Here is a 21463-nt window from a genome sequence, read left to right on the forward strand (position 1 = left end):
AGAGCCTGTATGCTGATTCAGGGATTGGAAGACTAAGATTACTCCTCATGGTGAATATTAGTCAACTGATTAGTCAATATGTATATGTGTGTGTGTGTGTGTATATACACATTATGCATATACGTATGTTTAAAAATATATATGTTTATACATATTTAAAATGTTACGTATTTTAAATATATTTAAAATATGTGTATATATGCATACATATATGTATACATGCATGTTTAAGATAAACTACATGTATGTGCAAATATACAAACATACAGATGATTCTCATTTTCATTAGTTCCATTCTATGGCGCTTTCGCAGATACTGTTAGCAAACACTGAATCATTGCTCCCGGGGGCAAATACAGAGTTAGGTTCCTATAAGCCTCTTGTCACAACAGTCTTGTCAACTGATCAATACAAAGCCCTGTTTTATGTATATTTCTGTTTAAAGATACCTTATTTAATATATATTGCCAAATCCTTGACATTAAACTCACGGCCAACAACACTATAATTCATGTTTGAATGAAGCTTACCTAACACATGTAATTCTCTGTAAGGCACATCACAGCCTTCCTGCACTTAGTAACACTAGGCAGCACTCCAGCACTACACTTGGGGGGTCATTTTAAATAGCAAAATCAACAAAAAGCACAAAAATTTTTTTAAAAAGTGACATTTAATGGACCATGAAAAAGACACTTGTTTACAATATGAGAACCGAAACAAAAAGATAGTGTGTGGCCTTGTTTGACTTCAGCTGGAAGTGTGCATCAGGTGATTCAAATTTTTCTTCCTCTTCTGTGTGTTCTCTGCAAATGATCATGAAAACCCTGCAAATATTTTCTTTTTATGGAACACTTCACAAATTTGTGTGTCATCCTGGGCAGGGGTATGCTAATCTCCATATCTTTCCAAAATTAATGTATGTGCTGCCCAAGCAAGCATAAAACCCCACAAGTATTGACTTTATGGTTACAAATACAGTCTAGCAAGTGCGCAAATTTACAATACAGAATCCACAAATAATGAGAATAGATTGTGTGTGTATACCTGTCTTATCTAATTGCAGAGGAGAAATGTGCAAAAATTAACAAATCTAAAAAGACTAAATTGGCAATATTAGCAATTTCTTGGGCAGTCCTAAAATGAGTGGAGATTCAGCCTGGCCATTTACCTTCTATGTCTCTATTTACCATTGCTGGATAAAGGCACTGATCCTTAGAAGGGCAAAACTGAGACTTTCGGTTCCCAAAAGGATAAATTTATAATCTTGCCATGAGGTTTTGTTGCTCACTCATTCATGAATGTTCTAGCCTTGTGATTCCCAAAGAGAGAGAGATTTGCAGGTCTCCACATACCTCCACCTTTCTGGCTTCTGTGTCTTCTTGACATTTAGTAGCCTGTCTACCTATGTTGGAGACGCACCACTGTTACGTGTACAACATTGCTTATACTTATGAACTTTCATTTTAAAAGGGGAAACAAGTTTAAAGCTAGTTAAAAGCCAGTCAAGTGTCACTACCACCCACAGATGATGGGAGTGTTAACTTAGAGAGCAGGTAGGTCTAACCAAGAAGTTGAATTTGACGAGAAATTTTTGAACTTCATCTGCATATTAATAGAATAGCTTCTGTACTTCTACATGTGCCCTTCTCCATTTAGCTGTTATTTTAAGAGCATCAGTGGCGTTTTACTGATTTTTGTAGCCTTCATGGATATCACAGGGACTGATACTGAATAGATGGATCTCAACAAAATATAATTTGTATTGAAATAAGCTATCATCATTGCTTTCAAGAATCTTCCATTTCACTGATTTTTATTCTTTTTTTTTTTTTTCAATTGAAAAAATTTTCTATCCTCTGGGTAATTTTAGCTTCACCAATTTGAAAGGCTAGAAAGTTGATTCTGGTTTTTCTAACTTATTTCTTTAAATTTTCTTATTAAAACAGAATAAGATGTTTATTGTAAGAAAATTAGAAGACAGACAAACATGAGGAAAATGAAACTCACCAATCATTCTTCTTCTTGGTTATAATAACTCTTAATATGTCAGTACATATATTTTTTCATTGATTACAGTTAGAGTAAAATCTACACTTTCTCCGTCCTCTACTCTATGCTGAGGACTAGAGAGTCTTTGTTACTTTGGGGAATGAGGCATATCCCTCTGTTTGTAACATGGTGTAAAGCATTTCCTGGTAAGATTTTTATTGAAATATATTCTAAACAGTGTTCTTTGTTTATAGGCAGAAGAGCTACACAAGAAGGCAAAAATAAATATGCAGGTTATTGGAGACAGCCAAAGACTACAAAAGCGATTGTATTAACATTTCAAGTAAAGCTTGAAGAAGGCTTGGTCAGAGGAATTTCCTGTCCTTGGAAAGGAAGGTAAGATTTCTCAAGTTTACATTTGAGATATTATGGAACTAACTCCTGATATCTGCTGTCATACTGCCAAGACCAGGCTTAATACAGGTGCTATGCTTAATAATCCATCAAATATTGTGATTTCTGTTCTCAATGCCATACATACTGATTTCTTTTGAATGAAAACTATAAGGGAACTCAGATCACACTTGGAAAGGATAATTTCCCTGGCAATAAAAGTGATTTGACCAATTATATAATTACAATAATGTCAATAACAATAGCTAGCAGAACAGATGAACCCTGAAATTCAGGCAGGAAATAAGTGATCTTCCTGAAGGCAAGTATTTGGTCCTCAAAATCTGCAGATACACAAGGAGCAATGACTTCTAGTAGAGCCTTCATGATAGTTTTTAAACATCTTTGTGGAGGTACTGATATTAAAAAAAAAAAAACAACCTGAACATGGTTAAAGTGTATAATGTGATTAACTTTTTACATATACATATACCTGTGAAACCATCACATTAGTCAAGATAAAAAAATATCTCCAATCACTTCCTAATGCCCCCTGTGATGCCTCCCTCCCCTGGCTTCATGCCTGCACTCGTCTTGAGGCAAATACTAATTTGCTTTCTTTCACTACCGAGTGTTTGGATATTCTAGAATTCATACAAATGGGACCATATGGTAGGCACTTTTTCCCTCTGGCTTCTTTATTCAGAATATTTAGAAATACATCCATGTGTTTGTATGTAGCAATAGCTTATTCCTTTATATTGAAAGATATTATCCCATTTTAGGAATATAGCACAATTTGCTTATCCATTCACATGATGACAGACACTTGGGTCCTTTTAATTTTTGGTTATTACAAATAAAGCTGTTATGAAAATTTGAGTTTCAGGCATTTGTAGACATATGCTTTCATTTCTCTTAGAGAAATACCTAGGAGTGGAATGATTAGGTTATATAGTAGATATATATTTTCTCCTAGTCTTTGATTTGTGTTTTCATTTCTGTTTCTTTGAAAGAGCATAAGTTCTTAATTTTGATGAAGTTCAATTTATTAAATCTGTTATAGGCTGGGATGCCTGGATGGCTCAGTTGGTTAACTGTCTGCTTTAGGCTTAGGTCATGACCCCAGGGTCCTGGGATTGAGTCCCGCACTGGGCTCCCTGCTCAGGGGAGCCTGCTTCTCCTTCTGTGTGCCCCTACCCCTGCCTGTGCTCTCTCTCTGACAAATAAAATCTTAAAAAAAAATTTTATTATAGACTGCTTTTGGTATTATATATAAGAAATCTTTGCCTAATACAAGGCCACAAAGATCTTCTCCTATGTTTTACTTCTACATATTCTATAGTTTTGCTTTTATATTATGATCTATAATCCATTTTTAGCTAATTTTGTATATGGTACAAAATATGGATTCAAGTTAAATATTCTGCATTTGAACATCAAATTGTTTTATGGTAATTTATTGAAATGACTATTGAAAAATTTTCAACCTAAGGATATTGTTCTGTAGTTTCTCCCCTTTTTTATTTGCCTTTATTTGGTTGATATCATGACAATTATGGTCTCATACAATGAGTTTGGAAATAATCCCTTCTTTTCTATATTTCTCAAAAGGTTTTGAAGGATTTGTATTAATTCTCCTTTAAGTGTTTGCTAGAATTCGTTCATGAAGGGCTTCTGGGCTCAAGCACTTTTGTGGGACATTTTCTAAATTACTAATTCAAATTTTTATTTATTATATATATTCTGATTTTCTTTTATTCCTAAGTCTATTTCAGTATTTTGTGTCTTTCTAGAATTTAAAAAACATTTCCCTAATTAATCTAATTTGTTATCATACAATATAAATATTTTCTTATAATGCTTTTTATTTCTGTAAGGTTGGAAGTAATGTCTTCTTTTACATCTCATGTTAGTAATTTGAGTCTTCTATCTTTTTCCTGGTCAGTCCAGCTAAAGATGTTTCAATTTTGTTGATCTTTTTAAAGAATTGACTTTTGGATTCACTGACTTTCTCTAACTTTTTTCTGTATTTCATTTATTTACTGGTTCCTCTAGAGTCTAAAAGGCTTTCTGATTTCTTATTGCAAATAGTGCTTCTCCCATTTTCTGAAAAAATATATTTTTATCTTCTCCTGGACCCCAGGAACTATGCTAGGCCATGTGAATACAATGGTAAGCAAAACCAGATGCAGTTCCCAATCTGTGGATCTTGTATTCTATATAGAGGATAATCATATTATCAGACCAGAAGATGCATAGGTAAAACCGATAATTGTTATTAAAACAGGAACCTAATTCTAAGACAAGATATCAAAAAACTACCTGACTTAGAGAGAGAACAAAAATTATATCCTTGTGGAACTATAGAGAGGAAGAAGTTAATCAAGATTAGAGCTGAGCAGGTGGAGTAAGAACTTATGGACAAAAGATGCAGTGTCTGCAAAAGCTTTACATGTGTATGACACTAGAGTGAGGAAAATGTGGCTAGAATACAGGAAAGAGAGGGAAAGAAACATATCGTGTCTACCACACTGTTGGCTGCTTAATAGACTGGATATCAGGTTTAGGATTTGTTAGAGAGAGAAAAAAATGTTGAGAATGTCTTCTTACTTTTGGCTGAATTGGATGAATGGATGAATGGTGGTACAGTTCATTGGATTAGGTGCTCCTAAAATGTTTGTTTGAGATCACAAGTTCAGCCCTGATATGGTGACTTTCATCTGCCTTCAAAAAGAAATATAGTCAACTCTGTATAATCATCATAATAATAGCAAGTTTATGGTATGGCCAAGAATATTACTGAAATAATGCATGATAAGGAATTGGGGGGAAAAAAAGAGTAGATCGGAGATCAGCAAATTAAGGCATCAGTGGATTCCCTTTTAGCCAATCTGGAGCCAGCACAGAATCTTTGCAAATCCAGGAATATGATTCTTTATACAATGCAAGCTTATGATGTACCTTGGCTTAACCTCATAAAAATGCTATCAGCATGCTTGAACTCCAGAAAATTGTCCTCGTTCTTGGCCACTAAATCATGACCAAGCTGTTTCTCTTAAGGTGCCAAAGATAATCTCAGTGATATCCAATCCCTGGAGGTCTGTGCTTTGTAAGCCCAATAAAGCTAAATCCAATAAACCTATTCACAATTAAGATACTTTTTCATATTCACTAGACTTTCACTTTAATTAAAGGCTTATTTCTTTGTGTGGTTTTTTAGAAAACATGGAAGTGGAAGTTATAAATCTATATCTAAAATAACAAACCTTTTCTTAGGCTTATCTATTGGCAAAAATTATTACTAAGGTTAGCTTCAATATTAATAATAACTATTAACAAATAGCCCTGGGCAACATAATCTTGGAGGACACCTCTATACTTTCAGCATCAGTGGCCCATCATTACTGAGATAGCTAGAAAAATGTTTGCGGACAGGGGAAAGAGATAAACTAGACCCTTGGGCAGAATGGCACTGAAAGGAAAATGTGCAGTTTTGTGATGTCCTACTCTTGGGATTTTCTTAGGCTCACCAAATCAATGTGAGGAAGAAGACTCCTTGCATTACATTACTGTGTAATCAAAGTTATTTACTCGCACATTTGGGGGATTGTAAATGATTCTGACCTTTGCTAAACTATTATGCACAGAAAGGAAAACTGTCCCTTTAAAACTTGCCTCTTGATGTTAATAAATTAGGGATCTCTCACAGTTCCTTGCCAGACTCCATTTGTTGTAATGTTGAATTGAAGTTTCCAGGTGAAATGAACAGCTGCCAAGCTAGCCTTTCAAGAAGCTGCCTTTGGGAACATAATACTTTATTATCCATGTTGTGCCATTCTATACTGAGTAGTAGTTAAAATAATGAGAGGTCTGACTAAGTGATCTATTTCAAGCTCTATTTTCTCCTTAGCTAGAGAAGCACCTTCAGACCATTCCATCCATCTGTTCTTCCTCAGGGTACAAGAAGCCAGCCAGTCAGTTGGCTGGAACTAAAGTCTTTCACCTGTTCTTTTTTTAAAAAAACTAAACTTATAAACTGAATTTAGTATCTAATATGTTTATCTAAAACCAAGGTTTTGGCTTCCCTGGAATCACATCTTCTTTCACTGGTTAAGAATCTTTCACATTTGTTTTGAGTTTAAAAGTTTGCCAGTTTCCTGTGCCCACTAATCAAGGGCAGTTAGTTTTTTTTTTTTTTTTTTAAACCCCTTCAAACTTCAGCCCCTGTTTTATGATGGAACAAAATTTACCATTAGTCTAGTTCTATTTCTTGATGGCAGATCATAATTTTCTCTTAAAAGGTTTTTGGGGAAAGATGCAATAACCTTCAAAAGTTGGCTTGGACATCAAATGGTTTTCATTAAGCAACAGTCTGAGTTGAGTACAAATGAACTGAAAACATATTTCAAATAGAGGAAAAAATGTCTTTGGAAAACCACATATTGGGTCTTTCCCAATTTAAAATTTGTTTTGGTGCTTGGCAAAAACAAACATGTATGAGTTTTTTGGGAAGGAATGGAAGAAATCCAGTTTTCTTGAAGGAAGATGTTGAATTATCTCTTGTCATGAAGTAGTATAACCTGTTCATATCTTTCTTATCTCCTGAACTAGTGACAGAGAAGATTATGGGAACTAACATCCCTATGTATAGAAGAATTATCCTAATTAACTGCAGTGCAATATGTTTTTAAAAATAAGTTTCCTGGGGGCGCCTGGGTGGCTCAGTGGGTTAAAGCCTCTGCCTTCGGCTCAGGTCATGATCCCAGGGTCCTGGGATCGAGCCCCACATAGAGCTCTCTGCTCGGCAGGGAGCCTGCTTCCCTTCCTTTCTCTCTGTCTGCCTCTCTGCCTACTTGTGATCTCTGTCTGTCAAAAAAAAATTAAAAAAAAAGATAAGTTTCCTGGAATGTAATGCAAGACTGGAGGGAACGCAATAATACTAGAATTCTAGACACTACAACAGGCACTTGTGGGGGGCTAATTTTGTCAGGAGCCACATTCAGAATTATTCCCAGATACTATTTAATGCATTCTATATTCCTCCCAGTAGCTGGGAATATTTACCTCTGCTCATCTGGTTCTCTCTCATAGTTTATGGATTATAAACTGGAAGAGCCCTTAGAGGTCCTCTACCATGGTTGTAATTTGATCCCAGACGATAGGTCAGCTTCCTCAAAAGGTCCTTTCCTGACTCTCTTCATCAAAAACCCATAAAGTTTTTACTTATGGAACCTGTTTATTTTCCTCACTAATCTTTATTACCCTTCATTAAAAAAAAATTTATGATCATCTGATATCTACTATCCCATTAAACCATTAGCTGTAGCTAGGCTATATCCCTCCTAGTCCCAAAATAATATCTTCACAGCCTCACCTCTGATTTCAGCCACTCATCTCATAATGATGACAAACATCCTGTCTTCAGGGGTCTTTCATTTTACAGTAGTAAACTTTTCTTCTGCTGTGGTCCTTGTAGGGTCCACTCACCAAGCAGACATTTTCAATCTGGAATGTAAGGAGTTAAGGTCTCCAAAACAACTTTCATCCAATGGGTTTCAGAGCTGATGGTGAAATGCTTTAGTTTATCCTCAGGTGGACTATGCTGAACTACTGGATTCATTCCTATATAAAATTCTAGACTTATTATTGGTTCTAGTAAATACTATATAATTGTGAATGTAGCCCATTCGCCTCAATGAAAGTGTTCATAACTACACTGGGAAGATCTGATTTTTCTTCTTAGGTTTGTAGAAAGTTGGTTGTATTGTTGAATTTTGAGTCCTTGGACATAGTGTCAAAATTGTTTACCTTGCACTGAACCGGGGTTCTTTCGACTTTTGCCAAGTGATCAGCTGATCTTCATACCACATTATTGCCTTTTACTAGACTCTGTCTCCAGATTCATGCTTTGAATTCTTCTTTTCTGACAACATCAGAGCTTGGTTCTTGTTCTTGTTCCCAGGGTGGGGTCATGGAGACCCAATAATATTCCCCGTGTTCTGGAGTTTCATTCATCCACTACCTCTTTCCCACTGAGTTCTGACAAGAACACCAGAGTCTTCAGGACTCATTTATTTCATAATCCTTTTCTAAAGGATATTCTGTTTTTCACAAAATTTCATAGCAAGTTAGCATTTAGGTTTATACATAGCTTTCAAACTGTTGTGTCTCCAGAGCTTGGGAATTCAAACCAACTGACTTTTGAGATTTCTATTCTAGGACCTAAATTGCTTAGAGATTTTCAAAACCAATTCTATCCTTTGAATTATGACTAGAAGCAGAAGAGTAATCGAAGTGCCTGGCATTAGAACTTAAGGGTCACTAGCTGCAGCCAAGCAGCTCAGAATTCTGAGGAAAACCAATGACCCTCTAGTGGTCCCTGGAGCAGAGCTCAGCAGAGTGGACCTAATGGGAAGCCATTTGAATTTGAAGTTCAAATTCAGTCTCCATGTCAAATTCAGAAGGAAAAACAATTCACTAACATCATAATTCACAGACATCATAATAAGCCTTGAAGATTACAAGTATTTTTTCAAAAAGTTAAATTCTTTTTCCTTGTCAGGCTATGATTAGTATACTGTCTACTCCTTACTTATTGTACAAAAGAGTGAGAAATTCCATTTAAAATGTAATGAAGTGGATATTGGTCTGTACACCTATACACAAAGAGCAATTTACAATTGCACCCAAAACCATAAAATACTTAGGAATAAGCCTAACCAAAGAGGCAAAGAATCTTTACTCAGAAAACTATAAAGTACTCATGAAAGAAATTGAGGAAGACACAAAGAAATGTAAAAATGTTCCATGCTCATGGATAGGATGAACAAATATTGTGAAAATGTCTATGTTACCTAAAGCAATCTACAAGTTTAATGCAATCCCTATCAAAATACCATCAACTTTTTCAAGGAAATGGAACAAATAATCCTAAAATTTATATAGAACCAAAAAAGACCCCGAATAGTCAGAGGAATACAGAAAAAGAAAACTAAAGCTGGTGGCATCACAATTCCAGACTTCAAGCTCTATCACAAAGCTGTCATCATCAAAACAGTATGGTACTGGCAGAAAAATAGACACATAGATCAGTGGAACAAAATAGAGAGCACAGAAATGGACCCTCAACTCTTTGGTCAATTAATCTTTGACAAAGCAAGAAATAATGTACAATGGAAAAAAGACAGTCTCTTCAACAAATGGTGTTGGGAGAATTGGATAGCCACATGCAGAAGAATGAAACTGGACCATTTCCTTACACCACACAAAAAAATAGACTCAAAATGGATGAAAGACCTCAATGTGAGACAGGAATCCATCAAAATCCTTGAGGAGAACACAGGCAGCAATATCTTCGACATCAGCCGCAGCAAATTCTTCCTAGAAACATCACCAAAGTCAAGGGAAGCAAGGGCAAAAATGAAGTATCAGGACTTCATCAAGATAAAAATCTTATGCACAGTAAAGGAAACAGTCAACAAAACCAAAAGACAAATGACAGAATGGGAGAAGATATTTGCAAGTGTCATATCAGATAAAGGGTTAGTATCCAAAATGTATAAAGAAGTTATCAAACTCAACACCCAGAGAACAAATAATCCAATCAAGAAATGGGCAGAGATTTGCAACAATGTGGATGGAACTAGAGGGTATTATGTTTAGCAAAATAAGTCAATCGGAGAAAGACAACTATCATATGATCTCCCTGATATGAGGAAGTGGAGATGCAACGTGGGGGGTTTGGGGTGTAGGAAAAGAATAAACGAAACAAGATGGGATCAGGAGGGAGACAAACCATAAGAGACTCTTAATGTCACAAAACAAGCTGAGGGGGGTTGGGGGAAGGGGTTAGGGAGAGGGTGGTGGGGTTATGGACCTTGGGGAGGGTATGTGCTATGGTGAGTGCTGTGAAGTGTGTAAACCTAGCGATTCACAGACCTGTACCCCTGGGGCTAATAATACATTTTATGTTTATAAAAAAATTAAAAAATTTAAAAAAAAGAAAGGGGTAGAGGAAATGAACAGATATTTCTGCAAAGAAGACATCCAAGTGGCCAAGAGACACATGAAAAAGTGCTCAGCATCACTCAGTATCAGGGAAATACAAATCAAAACCATAGTGAGATACCACCTCACACCAATCAGAATGGCTAAAATTAACCAGTCAGGAAATGACAGATGTTGTTGAGGATGTGGAGAAAGGGGAACTCTCCTACAGTGTTGGTGGGAATGCAAGCTGGTGCAGCCACTCTGGAAAACAGTATGGAGTTTCCTCAAAAAGTTGAAAATAGAGCTATCCCATGACCCAGCAATCTCACTACTCTGTATTTATCCTAAAGATACAAATGTAGTGATCTGAAGGGTATGTGCACCTGAATGTTTATAGCAGTAATGTCCACAATAGCCAAACTATGGAAAGAGCCTAGATGTCCATCAACAGATGAATAGATAAAGAAGATGTGGTATAAAATACAATGGAATACTATGCAGCCATCAAAAGAAATTAAATCTTGCCATTTGCAACAATGTGGATGGAACTAGAGGGTATTATGTTGAGCAAAATAAGTCAATCAGAGAAAGAATTATCACATGATCTCTGAGGAATTTGAGAGGGAAGGTGGGGGTTTGTGGGAAGTAGAGAGGGAAAAAATGAAACAAGATGGGACCAGAGAGGCAGGCAAATCATGAAACTCTTAATCTCAGGAAACAAACTGAGGGTTGCTGGGGGTGGTGGGGAGGGATAGGTGGCTGGGTGATGGACATTGGAGAGGGTATGTGAAATGGTGAGTGCTGTGAATTGTGTAAGACTGATGATTCACACACCTGTACCCCTGAAGTAAATAATACATTATATGTTAATAAAATTTTAAAAAATGTAATGAATGGCTATTATCCCTATTTTACTGATGAGAAAACCGAGACTCTGAAAGATAAATATCTTGCTCAAATCAGAAAGCTAGAAGGTGGTAGAGGTGGAATTCAACCCCAAAACTAACTTTGAAAACTTCCCATGCAACATCCTTTGCTTAAAAAGCCAAAACCAAAACAAAACAAAAGGTTTTGTTCAAATGGATAAATTTTATTTCTGCTCTGAAAAGTAAAAAATTCCTCATGAGGAATATCATATATCTTCCAGGATACCAATTTAATGTCATAGTAGAAAGAAAGAAAAAAAAAATTCCCTATTGGAAAGGTATACATTTCTCTTTATATCACATACCTAAAAAGTCTAACACAGACATCTACAAGTGGAATGAGGAAAAACTTTTCTTTACTATCATTTTGATTTCTTTAGCTGTGGTTATTCTCATCAACTTGGTGGTGAAGTTTGACTTTCAATTGCTAAGCACCAAAATAGTAACATAGGATCATGGTGAGATGAGTAGATATAGTCCTGGAATGTGTATAAATCCCATTCTTTGATTTCCTCATATAAGGGAAGCAATTTCTACTACTAGTGAAAAAGGATGATGTAGATGGTAACCACAATGAGTTTTTATTTCTATTTCTCATTCTCCCTTTAAAATTTTATTTAGAGTGCTATATTCCTTCCCTGCCCCTCAAGGAAAACTGGGCATGCTCGTGACTTCTCTGTTCCCATTCAGATTTTAAAAAAAGAATAGTCAGTTATAGTCATAAAAAATCATAATTCAGAAATTCAATATCCAAAATTAATATCCAGTCCCACATAAGCACTAAAATTCTAAGCTTGTTGGCAGATCTCTAACTTAATCTACTTCAGGTTGGGGTAGAGGGTGGAGCAATGGGTGAAGGTAGTCATAAGGTATAGACTTCTATTTACAAGATGAATTAATTCTGGGGGTGAGATGCACAGTGTGGTCACTATAGTTACCGTACCAAATATATATTGTATATTTGAAAATTGCTAAGGGAATAGATCTTAAAAGTTCTTAACACAAGAAAACAAGATTTGTAACTATGTGAAGTGATGGATGGTTAACTAAACTTAGTGTGATAATCATTTTGAAATATATAAATATATCAAGTCATTATGTTCTATACATCTTAAACTAGTACATTAGTGTGTTGTATAACATACGAGTAATTAGTATATTTATGTGAGTAAATATATCTCAATAAAAGTAGGAAAAAAGATGATATGGTTCCCTTAAAATTAAAAAGAATAACTGCGGGGCGCCTGGGTGGCTCAGTGGTTTAAGCCGCTGCCTTCGGCTCAGGTCATGATCTCAGGGTACTGGGATCGAGTCCCACGTCAGGCTCTCTGCTCTGAAGGGAGCCTGCTTCCCTCTCACTCTCTCTGCCTGCCTCTCTGCCTACTTGTGATCTCTGTCTGTCAAATAAATAAATAAAATCTTTAAAAAAAAAAAAAGAATAACTGCAGTATATCTGAAGTGTGTTTTGTGGAAATAAAGACACCACACACACACACACACACACACACACACACCCCTCTGATTTAACTTACTTCAGGCAGAGAGCCTGCTTGGGGATGGTTGTGAGGATCTTCTATTCTTGGCTTTCTTTATGCTCATATTCTCCATTTTCCTGCCTAGGTAAGGGTTGTGGTAGATGAGTCTCTAGGCCATTTCTTAGGTGTTTCACTTGTTAGCAATCTGGGTCTGACTTAGATGGCTTAAGTTAGTGATCCTGAGAGCGCCTATCTAATGATGAAAGCTAGATCTTTCTCTTGTGGGTGATTTTGTTGGCCCTTCAAAGGTTCCCTGCTTGCCACTCTTTCCTACAGTTGTTATGATCAGCTAGCAGTATCTAGCTCCCAGATGGTCTCTTCTAACCTCTAACTCAGTCCCTGGGCATCCAGCACCATCCTTCCAGGCTTTCTCCAGAGGTCCCTGTGCCCCTCCAGAAGACGTCAGGACCAGAAGACTCTGTACTTACTCTCTCAACCAAAGGCCCAAAGCTGCTCAGTGAAGAACAGCCCTACAACACTCGGAGTTTCTGGACCATATGAGTGTAGTAGCACAAAAGAGAGTCTATTGTCAAGGATATCAGTCTGCCCTACTATCGCCTTCTGGATTTCCAGGGACCTGAATAGACTCCAGCTATAATTCGCTTGACCTTCTTCCAGGCAGGAGTCAGCTGCTACTCTCTGTTTCTGGACTGTGGGGAATATATTTCAAAACTTTTTGAGTGACTTTCTTATGAAGGATGTTCTCTAAAACTTACAAATAAGGCAAAAAAGATTACCATGTGTCTTTTCAAATTAGTATCAGAGTATTGTCTGACTAACCTGTCCAGAGGTCATTTGTCATTCTAAAAAAAGGAACATTTTTGATTTACTATTTACCAATAATTAAGTCTCAGACTCTGGGAAGCTAGATATTAACTAAATAAAAGCCAATTTTTTTTGGTCAGTAGAGATACAAATGATTTTTTGGTAGAGAAAATGATTCCTATGGTTATGATTTTTTTGTCCTATAGGACGTTATACAATTTTCTGTCTAACTTTGAAAACGTATCTGACATTATTTTTAGTGAATATATATGTATATGTTTTATATTTATATGTATATTATGTGTTATGTTACATATATGCTATTACATGTTACACATATATTTATATAATTTACATATTTTACTATATATACACACATATATATAAACACACACACAATATACATATCAACATACTGAATATATTCAGCATGTTGATTATATATGTATTTGTTTTATCACCAGGCTATTTACTCATTAATGAGTTAAATAAATTATTGACCCAGACTCACAATTTATTTGTATGAGAGTTAACTTTCTCAAAATTGTATTTTGATACTCCTGAAGCTCCCTTTCTAAGCTTGAAATTAGAAGGTGTTGCCTTGCTTCTCATCCCTTGGAAGAAGGATGGTGAGATCTCCGCAAAGCAACAGCTCTTTGTAAAGAACTGTGTTCACCAATCTCTTTTGCAAAAGCCACTCTTCACACTCTGGCCCTTTACTATATTCATGAAGGGGATGAAAAGATTGGGATTCTGGGAAAAGGTTTTGGATCATTCTGTTTGAAAACTGGCATATGGAAGATTTGTCTCTCCCTTAAGTTTGACTCCATGATAAACTATCATACCAACTATTCATTCAACCTGAGACACAAAGTCATCCTCTAACATCTTGTTTTACTACTTACTATCAAAATAAAAGAATAAACTGACTGAAACAACAAAAGTAAGAGTGATTACTTTTCTGACTTTTGACTCATTTGTAGGAAACCAAATTCTCACACTTGGAACACCTTTTTATTTAATAAATCCTTTTTATTCTCAATGTGGATTTAGTTGGCAATACTCTTTGAACCTCACATTTTCAAAATATTTATGTCTAGAAAGTTCTGAAAGAGGTCAGTTTCAATTGGTCTGGCTTCTATCATCAGTGAAGCTACGAGTTCTTTGCTATTTATGTAGAGCAGCTACAAGACAGGTGCTGAGCAAGGGCATAAAGGACAGGCAGAGACCTCATCTCAAATAATGTCTTCTTATACATGGAACATGATCATTCGGTTTTAAAGTGACTTTGAAGACCATTAGACTTCCTATGTAAAACCTATATTCAAAAATACCTTCCAAAATTATTTATAAGTGATTTAGTAGTGGAACCATTTATCTGATTATGGTTATCACCTCTTACATTGTTTTAATATCATTATGGAAATGGGCTTCCGTAACATAAAAGGTCCTGTGATGTGTGTCTGTATACAACCTGAAAGTCTGAGGACAAAATAAATGCAAGACATTTCTTTCTTTTTTTTTTTTTTAAGATTTTTTTAAAATTTCTTATTTTTTATAAACATATAATGTATTTTTATCCCCAGGGGTACAGGTCTGTGAATCACCAGGTTTACACACTTACAGCACTCACCATAGCACATACCCTCCCCAATGTCCATAACCCCCCTCCCCCTCTCCCATCCCCACCTCCCCCCAGCAACCCCCAGTTTGTTTTGTGCGATTAAGAGTCGCTTATGGTTTGTCTCCCTCCCAATCCCATCTTGTTTCATTTATTCTTCTCCTATCCCCCTAACCACCCATGTTGCATCTCCACGTCCTCATATCAGGGAGATCATATGATAGTTGTCTTTCTCCGATTGACTTATTTCACTAAGCATGATACCCTCTAGTTCCATTCACGTCATCGCAAATGGCAAGATTTCATTTCTTTTGATGGCTAATGCAAGACATTTCATTTAACATGGCATTGAACACGTGGAAGTATTAGTAATTACCGACTAAATACGACTGACAAGAAATTCCAGGCTGGGATTTTCTTTGCTCATTGCATTTTGTTTTCAGATGATTAAAACTTTGGAAAATTATTATGTCAGCATAGGCAAGCCCAAAGAGGTGGCAATCTTTAGTTAGAGGCATAAGATGATGTCTCCTCAACAATTAGGAAATTTCTACTGGGTTTTAGATTTTTTGAAAAGCAAAAATATTTGTTCATTGCAAACATTAGGATCTAGAGTTGACTGATTATCATTATAGTGCTGTTCTGGGAAAATACTAAATACAAAATGGTCCACCATTTTCCATTTTATATTCAGGCCCTGCAATCTTTGAAATGCAAGTTGTAAAATGCAAGTGTAAAAGAGAATTCATTGTGCCAGAATTGACAGAGGGCAGCAGAAAACTTACAAGCTGTCCTCTAGTCGATTCAAAAAGTAATTAATTGCAGCTGCTGTTTTGCAGCAAGCTGGGGAAATGTCACCAAATACAGAAAACTCCAAAAAGAATGACAAGGCCTTCCTGTAATTTTCCCAGACTAAACAGAAATGAGAATGCATTGTGACTGCTGTAGGTAATGAGACTTTGTAAGATTATTATAAATAGGGTGCATAATTAGCATTCTACAGTTCAGTAAGCATTTTGTGTTGTTTTTGTGAATTTGGAGTAGGCCCCAATGGCTTGACAAAACATTCACTCTCTCTAAACCAGGCAAGCATCTTGGCTTCTGACACTGCTTCCAAATACACTGACTGTCAATTACTTGTGAAGATAAATTTAGAAAAGAATCAAAACATTAACTGCAGGAAGAAGTAACAGTGAGTTAGTGGCTACCATGTGTCAGCAATGTGCTATTCATTCCATATATTATCTCATTTAATCTGCATAAAGCAACTATTGCTCTTCTCTTGATGAGAAACTTGGGTCTAAAGAGGTAAAATAACCAATATTCATAGATAACAAACTATCTGAACCCAGGTCTATATAATCTGAAATCCCTGATTCTCTGAATTATATCTTTTTTTCCACAGATTCTGCCATGTATGGAAATTTATACTGTGGATTTTTTCCTTTGAGCAGCTCTTTGGAGTGATGTTCGCTATGCTTTTAGTAAAAAAATGTTGCAGAAGGGCAAATGCATTCACTATGGAGAGGCTGGTAAAGGCAGACATTACAAAGGAAAAACAAAATCATGTTGAAATTGTTACTGGAGGAGTGTCAGGCACCATCCATTATTCTGTACTTATATTTGTAAAAGTGAACTCATAAATATCCAAAAGTTTTCATTTATTTTTGGTAAGGGTTAAAAAAGAGAAAGACCAAAAATAATATGTCTATCTTTGATTTTTAAAATGAAAGAAGGTGTGTACCCGAATGTTTATAGCAGCAATGTCTACAATAGCCAGACTATGGAAAGAACCTAGATGTCCATCAACAGATGAATGGATAAAGAAGATGTGGTATATATACACAATGGAATACTATGCAGCCATCAAAAGAAATGAAATCTTGCCATTTGCGACGACGTGGATGGAACTAGAGCGTATCATGCTTAGTGAAATAAGTCAATCGGAGAAAGACAACTATCATATGATCTCCCTGATATGAGGACATGGAGAAGCAACATGGGGGGGTAGGGGGATAGGAGAAGAATAAATGAAACAAGATGGGATTGGGAGGGAGACAAACCATAAATGACTCTTAATCTCACAAAACAAACTGGGGGTTGCTGGGGGGAGGTGGGATTGGGAGAGGGGGAGTGGGCTATGGACATTGGGGAGGGGAGGCGAACCATAAGAGACTATGGACTCTGAAAAACAACCTGAGGGTTTTGAAGGGTCAGGGGTGGGAGGTTGGGGCAACCTGAGGGTTTTGAAGGGTCAGGGGTGGAAGGTTGGGGGAACAGGTGGTGGGTAATGGGGAGGGCACGTTTTGCATGGAGCACTGGGTGTTGTGCAAAAAGAATGAATACTGTTACGCTGAAAAAATAAATAAAATGGAAAAAAAAAAGTTAAAAAAAAAAATAAAATAAAATGAAAGAAGGTGTGCCTGGGTGGCTCAGTGGGTTAAAGTCTCTGCCTTCGGCTCAGGTCATGATCCCAGGGTCCTGAGATCGAGCCCTGCATCAGGCTTTCTGCTCAGCGGAGAGCCTGCTTCCCCCTCCCCCCTCTCTGCCTGCCTCTTCACCTACTTGTGATCTCTGTGTGTCAAATAAATAAATAAATAAAATCTTTAAAAAAATAAAATAAAATGAAAGTAAGGCATCATCAGCTTAGAAGAACCCAGTAGAAAGGAAGGAATACACCTCTCTCTGTATCGAGAAAAACAAGCTGTACTTTAGCTCTAAATGTATCATGTCCAAAGACATCTTGAAAACTATGCTATGAACTCAGGATCTGTGTAATCAGGGACTATTGGGAAAGGAAATACAGGGAAAGAGAGTAAGCCAGATTTCTGAGGAGCCCCTTACCATGTATTAGTTAGGATATGGTCTAAAATAATGTAACCCAAAGACCCAAGGCACAAGGGCTTAAGAATTACAGAAGCTTACTTCTCTTTCATATAATGGTTAAAAATAAGTCCATAACCACTAGGGAAGCTCTTCCATCCTCAGGATATACCTTCATTTCTGGATGCCTGGCATCTGCCATCAGATATGTGTAGGCCAGTCAGTAGGAAAGAAGAGAGGGCCAAGGAGAGTGCTCATTTATGAGTAAGATCCAGAAGTGGCACACTTACCCACTGCTGCTTAGAATTTAGTCATTTGGCCACAAGGGCTCCTGGAAAATGAACTCCTGTTTTAATTGGCCACATCCTCAGCTAAGACTCTGGAAGGAGTTTATGAATACTGGTGGACAACTACTAATATCTGCCATTTTCAGCCAGGGAAGGAAAGAATGTAGGCGGCTTAGCCCCAGGAAACATCATGGTCCAAAGGCTGAATTGAGGATTTCCTTCTGTCTCCTCAAATTCTCTCCCCTTTTCAGGATACCTCTTTGCCCTATCTCTGGTGTATTGTAAAGCAGAGAAAAGAAATATAGTTGTTAAACATAAAAGGTAGGGTTTGGGGGCTGAAATCCCATCATTCATTATTCCACCTTTCTCAGGTTGATAATATTAAAAAAAGTAGCTAAACGAAAAATAAAGGGCCAAAATTATTTATTGTCAGACAAACATATTACACAAACAAAAGTAGGGCTTTTCTAGATTTCTTTTTCTTTCTTTCTTTTTTTTTTTCTTCAGGAAACTTTAGCCTGAAAGCCAAAGTATACTGTCCTACACCTTTCCACTTTTGGGGTCTATGGAATCAACCCTGAATCTTTTTATCCTAGAAGTCATATGGATTAAGAATGAAAAGTATGCTTCACACATACCCTTCCTCCCCCAATCTGAGATGGAATGGAAAGTGGGAAGAGGCTGGTGGACCGTGTCCAATGTGTGCCTACCTCATGACTTCCAGACACAGAAGAGAGAATGCTGCATTTGGGCGAAAGAACTGGAAGCAGAGACTGCTTATGGTTGGGAGCTTTCATGTTATGTTCACTACTTAGCTCTGACCAGTCACTTCAGCGTCTCCTCCTTTTGGGGAGGTAGTTAGCAATGGATAGAGACAGAAAGGAGTAGTAAAGGCAGAATTTTCCTCCTCTTCCGGTTGACGTATGAAAAAGAGAATGAGAAAATAACACTAGTTCCTGTAGAAGAATGTACAACAAAATAAACCATACATCCGCTGGTTAATTGGTCCCTTTCTACTGAAGTAGAAATTCAAAGAGAAGTGGTTAAAACCAAAAGACTTCAGGATGACAATAAAATAAGCCCTGCTATGGTTCTATATGTAGGAAGAATCTAAAGGAAACAAGACACAAATATACAAATACACACCCATACCTCTTCTGTTCTTTGACATAGGAGAAAACATGTTATATAAAACTAGTATGTTAAGAACTTCTGGTCTGGGTGAGTTGTTTTTTCAATAGCATGAAGAACTCCTGACTGTCAGTTATCAGAATGGCCATATTCCACATTCAAGAGAGGCTGTCGCTCCAACTAAGCATCCATGATGTAACCTGCTGGTGTGTACTGTACCCCAGAGACCCTCACAGGAGCCCGAGTCTTTTCTTATTTACATCTCAGTACTAAGATGGCTGCTTGCTGAAATTGAAGGGAAGCTAAACTTGGGCCTTTAACTAGGCAGGGGCTTGTGGTTTTTGATTAGTCTATGAAACAAAACCCTAAATTTAGTGTATGTTATTATAAGCCTCATTTTCCCATTAATAAAATGGAAATACTAACAAATATTGAAATCATTGGGTTATTATGAAGATGAACTAGAATTATGATCACCAGGCATTTAACACAATGTCTAATATGATGCAAAAATGTAATATATTATTAAAATTGTTGTTATAGATTTGATTTGCTATATAATATGGTAGGTTCTGGGGACAGAAGTGCAATTGGCATATGTTTTTGCTTCAACGGGTATACAGCCTAATAGAAAGAGACAGATATGGCATTTTGAAGAGACAGAGGAATGGGGGGGCTTGTCTGATTAAGGGACCCTGAACCAAGAAGCAGCAGAGTTTTAGAAGCCAGTTGCTTGGGTTTTTGCCCATTGGCAGACTTTGGGGGGAGTCCAGCACACAGGGTAGGGGCAATCCTGGTTTTTGTCTGTTTGACCCATTCCTGTTCTGATAGTGCACAGGTCTTGGCCCGTCAGAAATAGAAAGATCATTGATTATTCAGTGTCAGGAATCTGATGATGCGTATGAAGATTATGGAAGAGATTTGGGCCCTCCAGCTAAGAAAATTTGGTCATCTTCCTGAGAAGCTAAAAATAAGAGGTAATCTGGAAAGAATTCACAGGAAGATAGTGAGGATTCCGAAGAAAAAGATGTGAAGACCAAGAAGGATGATTCTCACTCAGCAGAGGCCAGTAAAGATGAAAAAGAAGATCATAAAAATGTGTACCAGCAACAGCAGGCAGCTTCTAAAGGAGCTTCCATTCAGAGAGAGATGCTCATGGAATATGTGGGCAGTGAAGAACAAGAGAAAGATGAGGCACCATTCCAAAAGAAAGATTCCGGCAATGATAGAAGATTTCCTAATGTTAAATGATGATGATAGTGACTTTGGCAGTTCAAAAGAAGAAAAGCAAAAACATGGTTAAGAAATCCAAACCTGAAAGAAAAGAAAAGAAAATGCCCAAACCCAAGCTAAAGGCTACAGTGAGACCAAACCCCATGAAAGGCAAAGGGAAGGGTTGGCCTACAGCTTCAAAGGCATCAAAGGGAAAGACTCCTCCCAAAGAAGAAGGGGAGGAACCAGACAGCCCTCCAGAAAAGAAGCCTTCTTGCAAGATGAAAACCATACCCTAAAACAAGGTCACGTAACACCATTCCGTGCCCTGTGTCCAAGGTATGTTTTATTTTTTTGTTTGTCTTTTTAATTTCATCACTTATTATCTCAAAGAGACCTGGAGCCAGTGATTCTTTTATCCTGCAACAGTCTTTTAGGAACTTTAAAAAAAAAAAAAAAGGCAACGCCCACAAAAACTTAAATCATTCTTGATTTCCTATTTCTTTCTCTCATGGCTCATGTTTTTAAATACATATATATTTATTGTTTCTTGGATAAAATTTAACCAAGGATAAAGAAAAAGAAAAAGAAAAAAGAACCCTAGAATTTAAATGGCAAGATTTATACACCAGAGTAAATTTATTCTTAACTGACAATGTTTAGGTTTTTTTTTTTTTTTTTAAAGATTTTATTTATTTATTTGACAGATAGAGATCACAAGTAGGGAGGGAGGCAGGCAGAGAGAGAGAGAGAGGAGGAAGCAGGCTCCCTGCCAAGCAGAGAGCC

The 21463-nt window shown here is 36.9% G+C and overlaps 3 pseudogenes; 1 reads left to right on the forward strand and 2 right to left on the reverse strand.

The window, feature by feature from the left end:
• Positions 1-8258, reverse strand: part of LOC123943592 — a 122989-nt pseudogene extending 114731 nt beyond the window's left edge.
• Positions 841-938, reverse strand: LOC123945379 (annotated as a pseudogene).
• Positions 8259-12151: 3893 nt separating the features above from the next.
• Positions 12152-20976, forward strand: LOC123943593 (annotated as a pseudogene).
• Positions 20977-21463: the final 487 nt, after the last annotated feature.

Source organism: Meles meles, chromosome 6 (genome assembly GCF_922984935.1).
Source record: "Meles meles chromosome 6, mMelMel3.1 paternal haplotype, whole genome shotgun sequence".
NCBI classification, from domain to species: Eukaryota; Metazoa; Chordata; class Mammalia; order Carnivora; family Mustelidae; genus Meles; species Meles meles.